Raw genomic sequence first — 13,854 nt, 5'->3', positions numbered from 1 at the left:
TTCATTTCACCTTAATTCCCAACTCTGACTAGACATCTCCAGTTTGTGATTTTTTTCCATAGGTAGTTGATTTAATCAAATGTAGTCATTTAAATTTGCAAAAAAAAACCCCACAAACCAAACCAAACCAAAAAAACCACACCCCACACAAAACTGAAAATGAACTTGCAGTGACCAGAGAATATTTTGTATCAAAATCAAGCCAAGTTGAACCAAATTGAGAGTATCAGTAAAAGGTTTTGAACCAGTTTAGCTAAACTCAGTTTAAAGTTACACCTTAAGTTAAAATGATGCAATTCTGAGTTTAGATAAGGCCTCAGGTGGTATAATTACATTAAAACTTATAACCAAGATCTCAAAAGTTTTGCTATGAGCTGGACATAACATTCCTTATATTTCTGAACATTAAAACCAGAAGATAACACATTCACCTTTTATGTTTTTCATGCATAGGGAAAGAAAGAAAAAAAAAGTATTAACTTCTACTTTCATATGTCCAAACGGAAAAAAGAAAAAAAAAGGAAAAAAAAGAAAAAAAAAAAGAGAAAAAAAACCCACACAAGATGTGTATTAAGTTTCCCTTCCCATTCCTGAGTTGAGGTTAGGGCTCTTGTTTTAGAGTCAATTAAAAAGGTTAAATTGAAAATGCTGCATGCTGAAGTGTAACTGGATAGACAACAGCTATCTTCTACTGTTGTTATGGGGCTCACTTTGTGAATACCCTGCCTTTAATATAGCAAACCACAGGAATAATGCTTTTCTAGAACCAGAGTGCAACATCCTTGTTAGTTCATCAATAATTCCAATAAATGAAATACTATTATCTCACTTTGAGTGGGATTTGTCTTTACTCTCTAGAAGACATTAAAAAGCTCCATGTAAGTAAGATGAGACAGGAATAGAGCCCTGAGCTTCTGAACTATGACTGCTAGTTCTTAGCTGGAATCTCAAAGTCTAGAGAGAAAAAAAGAAAAAAGAAACAACAAAAAACCCAACAATATTCATCAGTTTGATTATCCTGAGCAGTAGACTGTCAGTTTCCAATTGGACTCTACTATCTAAGCATTATCCCTACTTATTTTTGTTGCTTTATTCACACTATTATCTCAGTAAATAGGAGCCTTTCTCTTCCTTCTCTCTATTCAGGATTTCTGTCACCTTACCTTTGGTCTTGAAATTCTGGTAATTTTTATTTTATTTTTTTAAAAGGCATAATCTTTATTTGCTGAGTCTTCCTACATATGTCGTTACATACACGATTTACAGCTTATTTTAAAGCAACTAGGACAAATGCAGAATACTATTGAAGATTTGTACTGGAAATCAGAAGAGTGACAAATCTGGCTATTACTAAATTATATACACTCACAATCCAAAATTACTCAGATTATGGGAAAATAGCAAGATAATTGCTAAATTTTCAGAAGAAAGCATACTGGGAGTGTATGTGTGTGCCTCCCCCCCCCCCCCCCCCCCCCCCCAACAGGCTGCAACAACTATAAAATAAGCTTTCTCTTTATGAACATTCAGTTATTACAAATGTAAAAGGAACAAGATATGGAAAAACAGCATTCCTCCTCCCCAACAGTCATACACAACTAACTACTAAGAATAAGGGTGACATAGTGGAGAACAGATCAGCTGATTAAAGAATTTCCTTGCAATTTATACTGGACTGCTTGGCTAATATATCTAGTGGTGGACTGGGAAAGGAGGACTGAGATTAATTGTTGAACAACTTTAGAATTGTGTCTCTATTTCTTTAGCACTTACTTAAAAACAGAATAAGCTTTTTATGAGGAGATGAAAATGCACTTTTAGAATACAACTTCTTTCTTCTTTTAATAGAATTCCTTCTGCTGCTAATCAACAAGCATTATACAAGCTAATTTTCATTTATGTCAAACTCAATGGGACAAGAAAAAATACTGTTCCACAGTGCTGGAGGGGGGACGGACGATGGACAGACACCATTTACTGATGGTCGCGGGGGGGAAATCTATGTCAAGGAGGGACAGAAGGGTAATTTAAAATTTACAGGAAGACAAATTTAAAGAATAGTGGAAGCCAATCTGTTGGCTTTTGGCTTCGAGACATCTGAAGTAATACAGCTTTGAATTCTTATCTCTAAATATAATTTAACAATTTAGTGATGACTTGAAACAGTGATTGGATTTCAGGAAAAGCTATATCCTGGATTTCCTAATTCAAAATTGCTCACAAATATGAATATATTGAAAGAAGGTATATCTTAAAAGTACAAGCCTTGTTTGGGGAAAAGAAATACTTCTTAAGGAACAGCAGATAATGAAAAACAAACAAACAAAAAGAATTGGAGTTTTTTTATTTGAATTAGACTATTAAAAAGACAGATTACTTTGATCCACCTAGTAATGTTTTATCTATTAGGACAAGATGCTGCAGTTACTATTTGGTCACAGAGTACACAGTTCTGAAAAGTAGTATCAGTGCAGGTTACACCAATTCTAAAGTGCCATCAGTCCCAAGGATGTGGTATTTGGAAGTGAATTTTGAAGAGCTGGTCAGAACAACAGCCACCACCACACAAACAAACACACACAACCACAAAACCACAACAACCTAGGACAAATAAGTCAGTGAAGCTACAGCAAGACTTCCAGTATTATTATGAAATTTAAATAATTTTGGACTATTAGCTACAGTGTCTAATTTCTTGAAGTTTTATTCCACTGTTAGCACCTTCATGCTCTTAATTTTCAGAAGTCACTGATAACCATAAAAGTTTAACAGATTCATGGTATCAAGAAATCAATTGATAAAGACATTTTTCCTGCTTTCCTTTCCTATCTCCCAATGAAGTGCCATCCTCATACATATCTTGCTTTGGAAATTGCTCAGTGCTTCATTGCATTAAAAAAACAGTTTCTTTTTTTTTTCTTTTTTCTAATTTTCTATTTTTAGAACTACGGCTATATTGCTTTGTTTCCTCCTTATTCTCTTCTCTGCTTCTTTCCTTCCAACTTCTGTGTTCTCTGCTGACTGCCCAGGTACCTAATAGGGATTTGCTAACCCAATTTAAGTCAGGCAGCTCCCATTTGTACTCTGTAATACTCCACTTCAACAACTATCCCAATATAAGTAAGATTCCAAGATTTAGTACTAAATTCAGTGCTGCACAAACAATTCTGCATTTTCATAGCCATATCACATTCACTGACAGTACACATGGGGAAAAAAAAAGTTTGAATTTTGTCTCTTAGCACAAGATGCACTATTTACTACTGAGCATGCTCTGAGGCAAGACACAGGGCATTTTTCAGAGCCAAAAGATACAAAAGCTCTTTTTACATGGTAGTTGCATGCACTAGCTTCTGCATCTTGCAACTGAAACTCATGTGTATACACACACAATGGAAATAAAAGGATACAGATGTGCTGTACAGGGAGAGGAAATAATGACTGTTGACATTAATTAGATTCAGATTCAGCCACAGGGAGATGGCTTTGCATGAGCTGCCTTGTTTTTAGTTTTGGTTTGGTGAAACTTTCACCATTTGCATACTAATGCATTTGTATCTTGATAGTCATTAAATGAAGTATTCTTAATTGAGAAATTTTAAGAAAGCAAGAATTCAAACATACAAATGGAAGAGTAAATTTTATTGAATGATGAAAAACTAATTATCACATTTCAATTAAAGTTTAAGCTTTGCTAGAATACTAGTTTTCTATTTTTTCTTTAGCAGAAAGTGCAACAAATCAATTATTCAGAATGTTAGTCAAACTAGTAATTGTTAATTTCTCTTCAAAAAACTGCATAGTTGAGCAGGGGTTTTTTGTTTGGTTTTTTTTTTTTGCTTTGAATCTGGTGGCAGAGGACATCACCTGCACTGGTCAGATTCTAAATGCCTTTTCCCTTTTTTCCCACCCTGTGAGAGAATTTAAAAAAATGTTTAGCTAATATACTAGACATGACACTTTATAGCTGCAGTTATTTTCCATATTAAAGTAGTATAATTTAAAAAGATAAAGACTCAGGATTTGTTTAAACTGCATACTTCTGTAAAATTATACAAGTACATTTATATGGGACACAAACCCATCTGAACACCAGATATCAATATATAAATTAATATAGTCAAGGCACTTATAGGATACACAACTGAGATAACATCTGGGGATTAAAACCACACTGGTTTATTGCTTGCTTTTTTTTTTTTTTTTGCTTGTTTCTGTTTTGAACCCACTCACACATTTTTGGTTTTGTTTTGTTTTTAAAGGGCTTCCTAATATTTCAAAGCAGTTTTCCAATAAAGAAGGCAAATCTAATGTTATTAAAGACAACACCACAAGAAAAGTAGTAGTATAAGAAGGGTTACCCAGGACAGCCTGGGAGCATTATAGGAGAGAATAATAAAAGCAGTAATGATGATCCCTGCAAGGTAGATGAGACTGAATTTTCAAAAAAGATGTGTAAAGATAACAGCATATTGGGGGGGGAGCAAAATGAGCAAGAGAGGGAATGATTTTGTAGTGATTATGAAGCATGAAACAAAGACCAAGGGTTTTTGTCAATTCTTTTACTCTTTTGTTATTACAACTAATTGTGAAACAGTTATTTTTCTTATTCAAACTTTTCAATTTACAGAGAAAAATACTAAACGCTAGCAAAATCATGGAGAGCAGAGGAAGGCAGAAAGACTGAAGTTGTAAGTCTGAACAGAGATGTGAATGAATGTTTAAATTAGTGGTATAAACACTCATCTTTTCTGTAAGGGACTGAACAAGAACATATATTTGGGAACTGCTGCAAGACACTTTTAAGAAGGAGCTCACTCACTTGTGTTAAAGTGACAAGGGAAAACAGACAAGAGATTAAGTAAGTACAGAACACCATGTAATACTAGCCAAAGAATTTGATGTAATCAGAAAAGATTTGTTGTTTCAGAAAGAGTAATTATGGCTTAATGAGTCAGCTTTCATGAATTTATAGCATTCCAACACAAACAGCATGTTACAACTTGAAACAAGATTGCTTGCCAAAGACTACAGGGCTACCTGAAAAGTTTCCATTATAAACTATAGGCTCTCCTTGTAAACTATGCAAAATGTCACAGTCAAAGAAAAATACAAAAGTGTGTAAATAAGCCATGCACAAGTATAAATCCTTATTCTCATGGGACCAAATAACTACACTCTAAGCCCTCAGAAGTTTAAGCAGCATACTATTTATATGAAAGTTAACTGAAATTCACTAACATGAGATGCATTCGCAGCCAAGTTGAACAAAACAGCATATGCACAATCAGCAAGACACTGATCACTCATGTTTCAACAGAATTTGCTCTGAATCTCCTACAAAGACTTGACTACATACAGAAATAAGATATAGAATATGTGAAAGAACACGTGGCAAAAAAAAGCCATGAAGTCTAAGTTAGTCTAGGTACACACAGTTAGACAAAGTATGAAAGGAATTTGTTGCTTTTGCTGTTTATTTACCAGCGTACTTCAAGAAGTTTCAAAGCACAAAACAGGCAAAGTTCTACTTGCCAAAATTGTGCTTTAGTTTTGCTACTGTTTTTTCCTTACAATATGAACCACTACAGATTTTTTTTTTTTAAAACCTGAACAAAATAGAGCTAACAGGTCAGTTCAAAGCACATTACTTGATGTAGCTGAGACCATCTTGAAAAACAGGTAAACTTACATCTACAGAAAATAAGAATACTTGATATTTTATTGATTCTGCCTGTTTCACTTTGGATCTTTCTTGCTCTAATGCAGCATGAAGCGTAGTTACCTAAAAACATATAGAATGTTAATTTATAAAATATGCTTTATATCCACAAGTTTACCAAATCAAAATAGTACTCTGTTAGTATCGTGTTGGACAAACAGGCAATACATGCTGGCTTCAAGAAAGATTAACACTATGATTGTGCATGAACTGAAAGTACAAGTAAAATATTGCATAATGACAATTATTTCCCAAGCAGCATTCATTGGTTTACCTCTGTACTGTTATATGAAAGCTACAAAGTTAGAAACTCTTCCAAGTTTTGGACTCTGCATTAATTCCTTCCATAGAGCACTTAACTGATATAATATTATGCAATACAGATGATCTTATTACATCACCCTCAAAAATTAGTAGTGTTCTACAATACTAGGTTTGTGCAAGTTAAGGACTTAAAACTAATAGTCACTGTAAACCAAAACTAAACACAAAAATGTTGCATGTTCTCTACTACAGTAGCTAATTAACAGTTATGTCCATAAATAATTCATTGGCAACTAGTAGAAGTCCCCCACTTTCTTTCCTTTTAGACTCTTTACAGTTTTCTACTCAGGAACCTATTTTTGTTTGTTTTTTTCCCCAACCTATCTGCTATCTACATACTTTCTTCATAAGGCAGCCTTTTCCTTAATTGGCCATCAATGTCAATTCTAGTGAAGTCTCTTAACCGTATACTTATTTTTCCTGTCACAAGTCTCTTTGTGTATAGTTTGCTCTTGTTGGTTCTTGAAAGAGCTTTTTTCATAATAAAGAAGCTGCCACCTTTCACTTATAATATATCACCCCAGTCCCTAATTAATTTTTACTCCGTTCAGAAAGATCTTTCCAACTCCAGTGTACCAAAACACTGTATCGCTGCCACAAACAGTAAATGTCAATATTTACAGGAACTAGAAGGAAATGAAATTGCATTTTAATAGATGCAGTATTTAATACTTTAAAAAAATTACATTTTAGCAAGGCCTTTGATGGCCACCTAGAACTGTATTAGGCTCTCTGGAAAAGTTTATAAAGTCAAACAGCTATATAAACAATCATCACCTTGCCAATATCTTTCTTTATGCATTATGTTTATTTTGCCAAGTGCAATCAAGTGCTAATTGCAGTAAATATAAATGATTTTATACTTCAAAAAATTCATTTGGGGAGTCCAACTCTAGTACATAGTAAAGATAGCTGTTAACAAAGTTCACGTCTCTATATAGCAATGCTGTGATATTTATTAATGAGCAAATCTATTTCCTGGCGTGTTTGAACATATGTTGAACCTGATCTCCAGCCTTGCTTGTATGTAATAGGAGAAGGTAAAACAGAACACAGGGTTCCATTACTGTTACACTGCAGCTTTAAAGGGCTCCTCTTAAATCTGACAAAATATACATTGTTCTCTTTAAGCACTTCAAATAGTGGGCCAAATATACAAAATCCCCCAACAATATATTGTTCTTAAATGCAAGAAAAGCTTCTTAGAATCTTAGGAAAAAATAGGTTGGAGAAGACCCATGGAGGTCCAACTTCCTGCTCAAAGCAGAGCTAATTTACAAGTCAGATCAGGTTGTTCAAGGTCTTGCCAAGTCCTAGATCAAGACTTTGCTTTTTCCTGACAGTGAACTAAATAGCAACACTAGGAAACAACTAGTGGGTGGATATGCCAGATATAAAGTTTATTCCTGGATGTTTTGTCTTGATACTTTAATTACTTTTAGATGATTAACTTACTTACCAAGAAAGACCACTTCATGTGGTACTGCAGGAATAACTTTGTTCTAGAAAGGAAATAATCTGTAGGCAATCATCTAAAGCATCCCTACAGATTAGTCACATTTTAATAAGTACTTTGTTCCAAATGTATAAAAAGGTTAAATTTACTACTTGAAGGTATTATCAGCTACATACCTCCCACTGAGTTATTATATTTTTCAATTGCTTAATTTCTGAATCTTTCTTTTCAAGTTCGCACTTTAGCCGTTCTGTTTTTCCATCTTTCAAAACACTCTCCTATAAACGAGCAAGTATCATTTCTTAATAACTCAGTCATGTGAATTTTATTCTCGGGAAAGGAAACTTATTCTTTTTTGTTATAAAAAAAAGTATTGACATGTTCTATGGAGCAAAAAATATTTCAATCAATCACAAGTGTTTTCTGTTTTTAAAAAAGCCAAACACTAAGTGATTTAAATACCTCTTCCAGTAAAAGAAGAATGCAAACATTTTTTTAAATGCTCTTTTAAGATTATCATGCTTTTGATTCGTGATATCTTCTAATCAGGTGCTGTCTTCTAATCATTAAAGAAACTTCATTAGGCAACTTTCTTCACTTCAAAGTGACTCCCATCATACATGCCTGGTTGCATTCATGAGATGTAGTGTTATCCATTCCACTGTAATTGGTGAGCTGGTCTCTCCTTTTTTCTCTTTTAAGTATTTTGTGAACATCATTTCCAGCCTACTAAAAAACCCTCCATCATGTAACCAAGTCTGAGATGAGTTCAGTTCCTGTCAAAAAAAAAAAAAAGTATTATAACTTATCTCCCTTTACACATAAGTTAATATTGAGCTAAAAAAATTGTTTAAAAAATAAGTCACAGAAAAGCACAAAACCCAGATATTTTAATGTTGCATGTCATGAGAACACTGTGACTTCCACCTAGAAAATTATTCCAATTGAAGAGTCTAGAAATCAATTAACATTTAACTGATGAGATTACACAAAAGCATTAAATTAGAATTTAATATTTTCATACCATGCCCACACTAATTTGTTTTATTTCACTGTTAAATATTCTTCTTCTCTCTAAGAGTTTTAATATTAGTGGACTGTACCACAATATAGTACTATTAGTATCTTATCATCTACTTTGCTTCTCTTTTTTTTGTACTAAAATTGATATTTTTGTATATGCTTTTAAATCTGCAAATTGCAAAATTTACTCCTTTAGCTTTCAAATAGTCTTAAAGGCTTTCTTAGAGCTAACTTTTGCTAAGTTCTCAGATACTAGAACTGCAGACATACAACTCCACTAAATCTGCATCCATCTGTACAAATTTTCCAAATGCAGATCGGTCAGTTTTGGAATATATATTTGATTGTTGCTACAGAGAGTGACCATACCTTTTGCAGAAATAGCTACTTTCTAAACAGAGTTATTCTAACTAGTTTTTTAAAAAAATTAAGACTTAACCTTGCTAAAAAACATGAGGTATCTGAAAAAGAATAAGAAAAAAAGAAGCGACAACAAGTTACTCAAATCTTGTACATCTTGCTATTAAAGCAAGGCATTTTGAAAAGTGGGGAGAAATCTACTGGAGTTCTTCAGCATTATCTCTCCTCTCAAAGTCACATTAAAAAAGAGTCATACTAAAGCATTAGAAGAGAAGATGAAACACTATGTTTTAAGTCAATCCCTATATTTGCATCTTTTCCCAGATCTTTCAGACTATGTAACTGAAAGCAGCATACCATATGCGTGTGCTTCAGTTAAAGTGGAAGGCAACATCTTTGGCATGTGCACTTTTTTTTTTTTTAAATTCTATTTAGGCTTTTTTAGCACATATCAGTTGCCTCTCCTTAAGACACTAACGTGCTTTCATTTTTTCCTCTATCCAGATTCTGCAGAAAGAATGCATTTAATTAATAAATATTGTAAAATTTAAATAAAAATATCCTTAAAAAAAAACCTTAGAAAAATAAATTTTCTTTCTTCTTCAGCCTCTATCAATTTCTTCAGTAAAATTTGGAATCGCTGCTCTATAGACACAGATGAAAGAGTTCTAAATGTGTAAAAATGAATATAACAAGTTCTTTCAACATTTGCCCATTTTAATAAAAGCCGGTATCATGAAGAAAGGCAAACAGTGCCTTGCTAATAACCAGGGAACAGAGGAACTCAGTTGCCCATGAAGTGCAGGCTTAGTACAACCCCCAAAACCCTCTACTTACAAAGGAAAATAAGAAAGAAAAAAAAAGTCACATTAAGAGTATTTGAATCCCGCACCACCTCCCACCCTAGGAATACATGAAATTATATTTTCCTTAACCTCTTCTAACACTAACTAGTCCTCTGTCATATAATGAACTTTTAGCTTTTAGACTTAATAGGACAGACAGTGTTCAAGCACAGTATTAATGAACAGAGACAAAAATATAGAGTTCCAACTCAGAGGGCGTTTTGCTGTTAATATACACACTATCAAAATTCCAAGTAGAATAGCTCATGAACAGATATATTAATATGATAAGGCATACCTATATTACTGTCTGACTGAAAACTTTTCAGAGACGCAGTGAGAGGTTTGTCTTTTCCTTGCTGGTTCTTTCTTTTCTCTTTCTTATTCATAGACTTTGAATGAGATGAGTATTTTCCATGTGTTCATAGTCCTGGAAGAATAAAGTCCCACTGGTATAATTTTCTTCAATATCCAAATATTTTTCCCAAAGCTATATAAAGAAAAACAATAAATTATAATATACTACAGCAGATTTTAGCCTGTAATTTGCAGGCTTCTGATAGGTGCCTTATACTCTTTAAACCAATCAGCAATTGAACATCAACTCTGTTCTCTGAAGTAGAGTACTGCTCTTCACTAAATAGCGAATGAATTATCAGCCTAATACCCCCTATAACCTAGATAAAGTTTTATCCAAAGCCTGATAATCTGAATGTATAATGTAGTCAAACACAGGAAGGCAAAGTGCTACACACGGCAGGTTAACACTTACTTACTTTAAAAAACAGGAGGTATACCATACCTTCATTTTACTCTCAAAATATACTTACTCATTCATTAGGAGTCAGACAGCTATTAGTGTGCAGCAATGCTCTACCAAACAACCTTATCTCCTATTGAAAACAGACAGGCTGGTACATGATATCCATTTTAATCCAAGCCCTGCCTGTGCCAGTCCCCCACCCCCTCCATCTGCATTAACATTCTTAGCAAATTGTCACTGTCCTACATGCTTGGTTTGATTCTTAGCCAAAATAATCTTAAGAAAAAGGTTGTCATATAGAAAGCAATAATGGAAATAGAATGCTTTTCTTTCTGTAAAAGCAAAATTGTTTATCTATACTCATGTGTACCATATATTTAAAAGATATGGTATGCACTTTAAATTGTTCAACAAAGTTAATTCTCAGGAAGCCTGCAAAAGATGCTATTTCACTATGTCTGCAGAGTCTTCACTTTCAGAAAGAACTTCTAATACAGAAATTTAATACTGATTTTTAATAATTATAGTATTCCCCCAAACTGAATTATTGTACAAAGGTATTTACACAAAAGTGCATATGTAATTTTTGCTTCTTTATGCTGCATAATTGTTAAAATTTAATGTATTTTCACAACATTTCATAGGCTCCTGACTTATTGAAAATAAGAAATAAGTTCCTGCTAGAAATTAAAAATTCATCTGAGCACACTATGTCATATATTTTAGCAGCCAGTTCTTGTGTTCCCTAAAAGTACCCAGAAAATAGCATCCTGATCAGCTAAGAAAAAAATGTAGACTGCTTATTAGAACTAAAATATTTAAACACAAAACAGAGGGGAGGAAAAAAAAAGTGTTAGCAAAAATGCAAAAGACACTGACGTAACTAACACTCTAAGGTGTAAAGAAAAGTCAGTGCTTTCATTCGCAGACTCTCCAAGCATGATGGATTTTTTTCTGAGGAAGTAAAAGGGGAGGTTCTCTTGTTGAATGTTTAAAATTACGGTGTCTTTATAGTCCAGAAAACTAAAAAGGTAAAACTAATTTTCAGGCAAGGAAGGCAGGAGACCAGCATGGCTCAGTAAGGACCTCCTGGTCAAACTAAAGCGTAAGAAGGAAATACACAGACAGTGGAACCAGGGACGTGTCCTGGGAAGAATACAGGGATACTTTCCGGGAGTGTAGGGATGGGATCAGGAAAGCTAAGGCACAATTGGAACTGAATTTGGCAAGGGATGCAACAAATAAGAAGGGCTTCTACAGGTACATTGGCCAGAAAAGGAAGACAAAAGAAATTGTACACACACACACACACACACCCCCCGATGAATGAGATGGGGGTCTGGTGACAACTGACATGAAGAAGACTGAGGTACTCAACAAATGTTTTGCCTCAATTTTCCCTGGCAATTGCTCTTCCCACATTTCTCAAGTCCCTGAACCTCAGGACAGGGACTAGGGGAATTAAGTCCCTCCCATCATAGGAGAAGATCAGGTTTGTTACCACCTGAGGAACCTGAACATACACAAGTCCATGGGACCCAATGAGATGCATCCCAGGGTCCTGAGGGAATTGGCTGATGTAGTTGCCAAGCCACTCTCCATCATATTTGAAAAGTCATGGCAGTCAGGCGAAGTCCCCAGTGAATGGAGAAAAGGGAAACATCATGCCCATTTTTAAAAAGGGTAAAAAGGAGGACCCTAGGAACTACCAACCAGTCAGCCTCAACTTCGTGCCTGGTATGATCATGGAGCAGATCTTCCTGGAAGACATGTCAAGACATGGAAGGCAGTGAGATGATTAGAGACAGCCAACATGGCTTCACCAAGGGCAAATTGTGCCTGACCAATCTGTTGGCCTTCTACGATGGAGTGACTGTGTTGGCTGATAAGGGAAGAGCTATAGATGTCATCTACCTGGACTTCTGTAAGGTCTTTGACATGGTCCCCCACAACATCCTTGTCACTAAATTGGAGAGATATGGGTTTGATGGATGGACTGTTAGATGGATAAGGAATTGGCTGGATGGCCGCATCCAAAAAGATACAGTCAATGGCCCAATGTCCAAATGGAGATCAGTAACAAGTGGTGTCCCTCAGGGGATCGTATTGGGTTTGGTACTATTTAATATCTTCATAAATGACATAGTGGGACTGAGCGCACCCTCAGCAAGTTTGCAGATAACACCAAGCTGAGTGGTGCCTTAGAGGGAAGGGATGCCCTCCAGAGGGACCCTGACAGGCTGGAGGAGTGGACCTGTGTGAACCTCATGAAGTTCAACAAGGCCGAGTGCAAGGTCCTGCACGTGGGTCAGGGCAACCCCCAATATCAATACGGACTGAGGGATGAAGGGATTGAAAGCAGCCTTGCAGAGAAGGACTTGGGGGTACTGACAGATGAAAAGCTGGACATGAGCCAGCAATGTGCTTTCGCAGCCCAGAAAGCCAACTGTATCCTGGGCTGCATCAAAAGAAGCATGGCCAGCAGGTCGAGGGAGGTGATTCTGCCCCTCTACTCTGCTCTGGTGAGACCCCACCTGGAGTCCTGCGTCCAGCTCTGGGGTCTCCAGTACAAGAAGGACATGGACCTGTTGGAGCGGGTCCAGAGGAGGGCCACGAAGATGTTCAGAGGGCTGGAACACCTCTCTTATGAGGAAAGGCTGAGAGAGCTGGGGTTGTTCAGCCTGGAGAAGAGAAGGCTCCGGGAAGACCTTATTGTGGCTTTTCAATGCTTAAAGGGGGCTTATAAGAAAGATGGGGACAGACTTTTTAGCAGGGCCTGTAGTGACAGGACAAGGGGCAATGGTTTTAAACTGAAAGAAGGTAGATTTAGATTGGACATAAGGAAGAAATTCTTTATGATGAGGGTGGTGAGACACTGGAACAGGTTGCCCAGAGAAGCCATGGATGCCCCATCTTTGGAAGCGTTCACGGCCAGGTTGGACGGGGTTTTTTTGAGTAACCTGATCTAGTGGAAGATGTCCCTGGCCCATGGCAGGGGATTGGACCTAGATGATTGTTAAAGGTCCTTTCCAACCCAAATCATTCTATGATTCTATGATTTTTACAATTCAAGCTTCAAACTTGTACAGCTTTTACATTAAGATGAAGCCCGCAAATACCTTTTTGTGTTCTTCGTATTCCAGTTTGCTTATCAACAATGCTATTTCAAGATCTGCTTGAAACATTTCAGATGTCAGCTAAAGAAACAAAAATAACATATTCTTTCCAATTTATTTAAAAAAGAGAAAGAGATCAAACCACTAAAACCACGTTAAAATTTCAGTTTCAATAAACATATCACTACAGTTGTCAGAAAGCTTCACTGGTGTGACAGACATATGACAGTATTAACTAATACACC

General features: G+C 35.7%; 1 pseudogene across 1 annotated transcript in view; it reads right to left on the bottom strand.

The window, feature by feature from the left end:
• Window positions 1–5,647: 5,647 nt before the first annotated feature.
• LOC309601926 (G kinase-anchoring protein 1-like) overlaps window positions 5,648–13,854 on the bottom strand; it is a 41,334-nt pseudogene continuing 33,127 nt past the window's right edge. The window contains exons 3-7 of the transcript in view: window positions 13,613–13,690; window positions 10,003–10,160; window positions 8,127–8,278; window positions 7,679–7,780; window positions 5,648–5,785 (exon numbers count right to left, since the gene is read on the bottom strand). The product of the transcript in view is annotated as a G kinase-anchoring protein 1-like (transcript). The remainder of the gene's footprint in view (window positions 5,786–7,678; window positions 7,781–8,126; window positions 8,279–10,002; window positions 10,161–13,612; window positions 13,691–13,854) is intronic.

This window comes from Platalea leucorodia (genome assembly GCF_965183815.1).
Source record: "Platalea leucorodia genome assembly, chromosome: W".
NCBI lineage: Eukaryota > Metazoa > Chordata > Aves > Pelecaniformes > Threskiornithidae > Platalea > Platalea leucorodia.
This window is presented reverse-complemented; position numbering and strand designations above follow the sequence as displayed.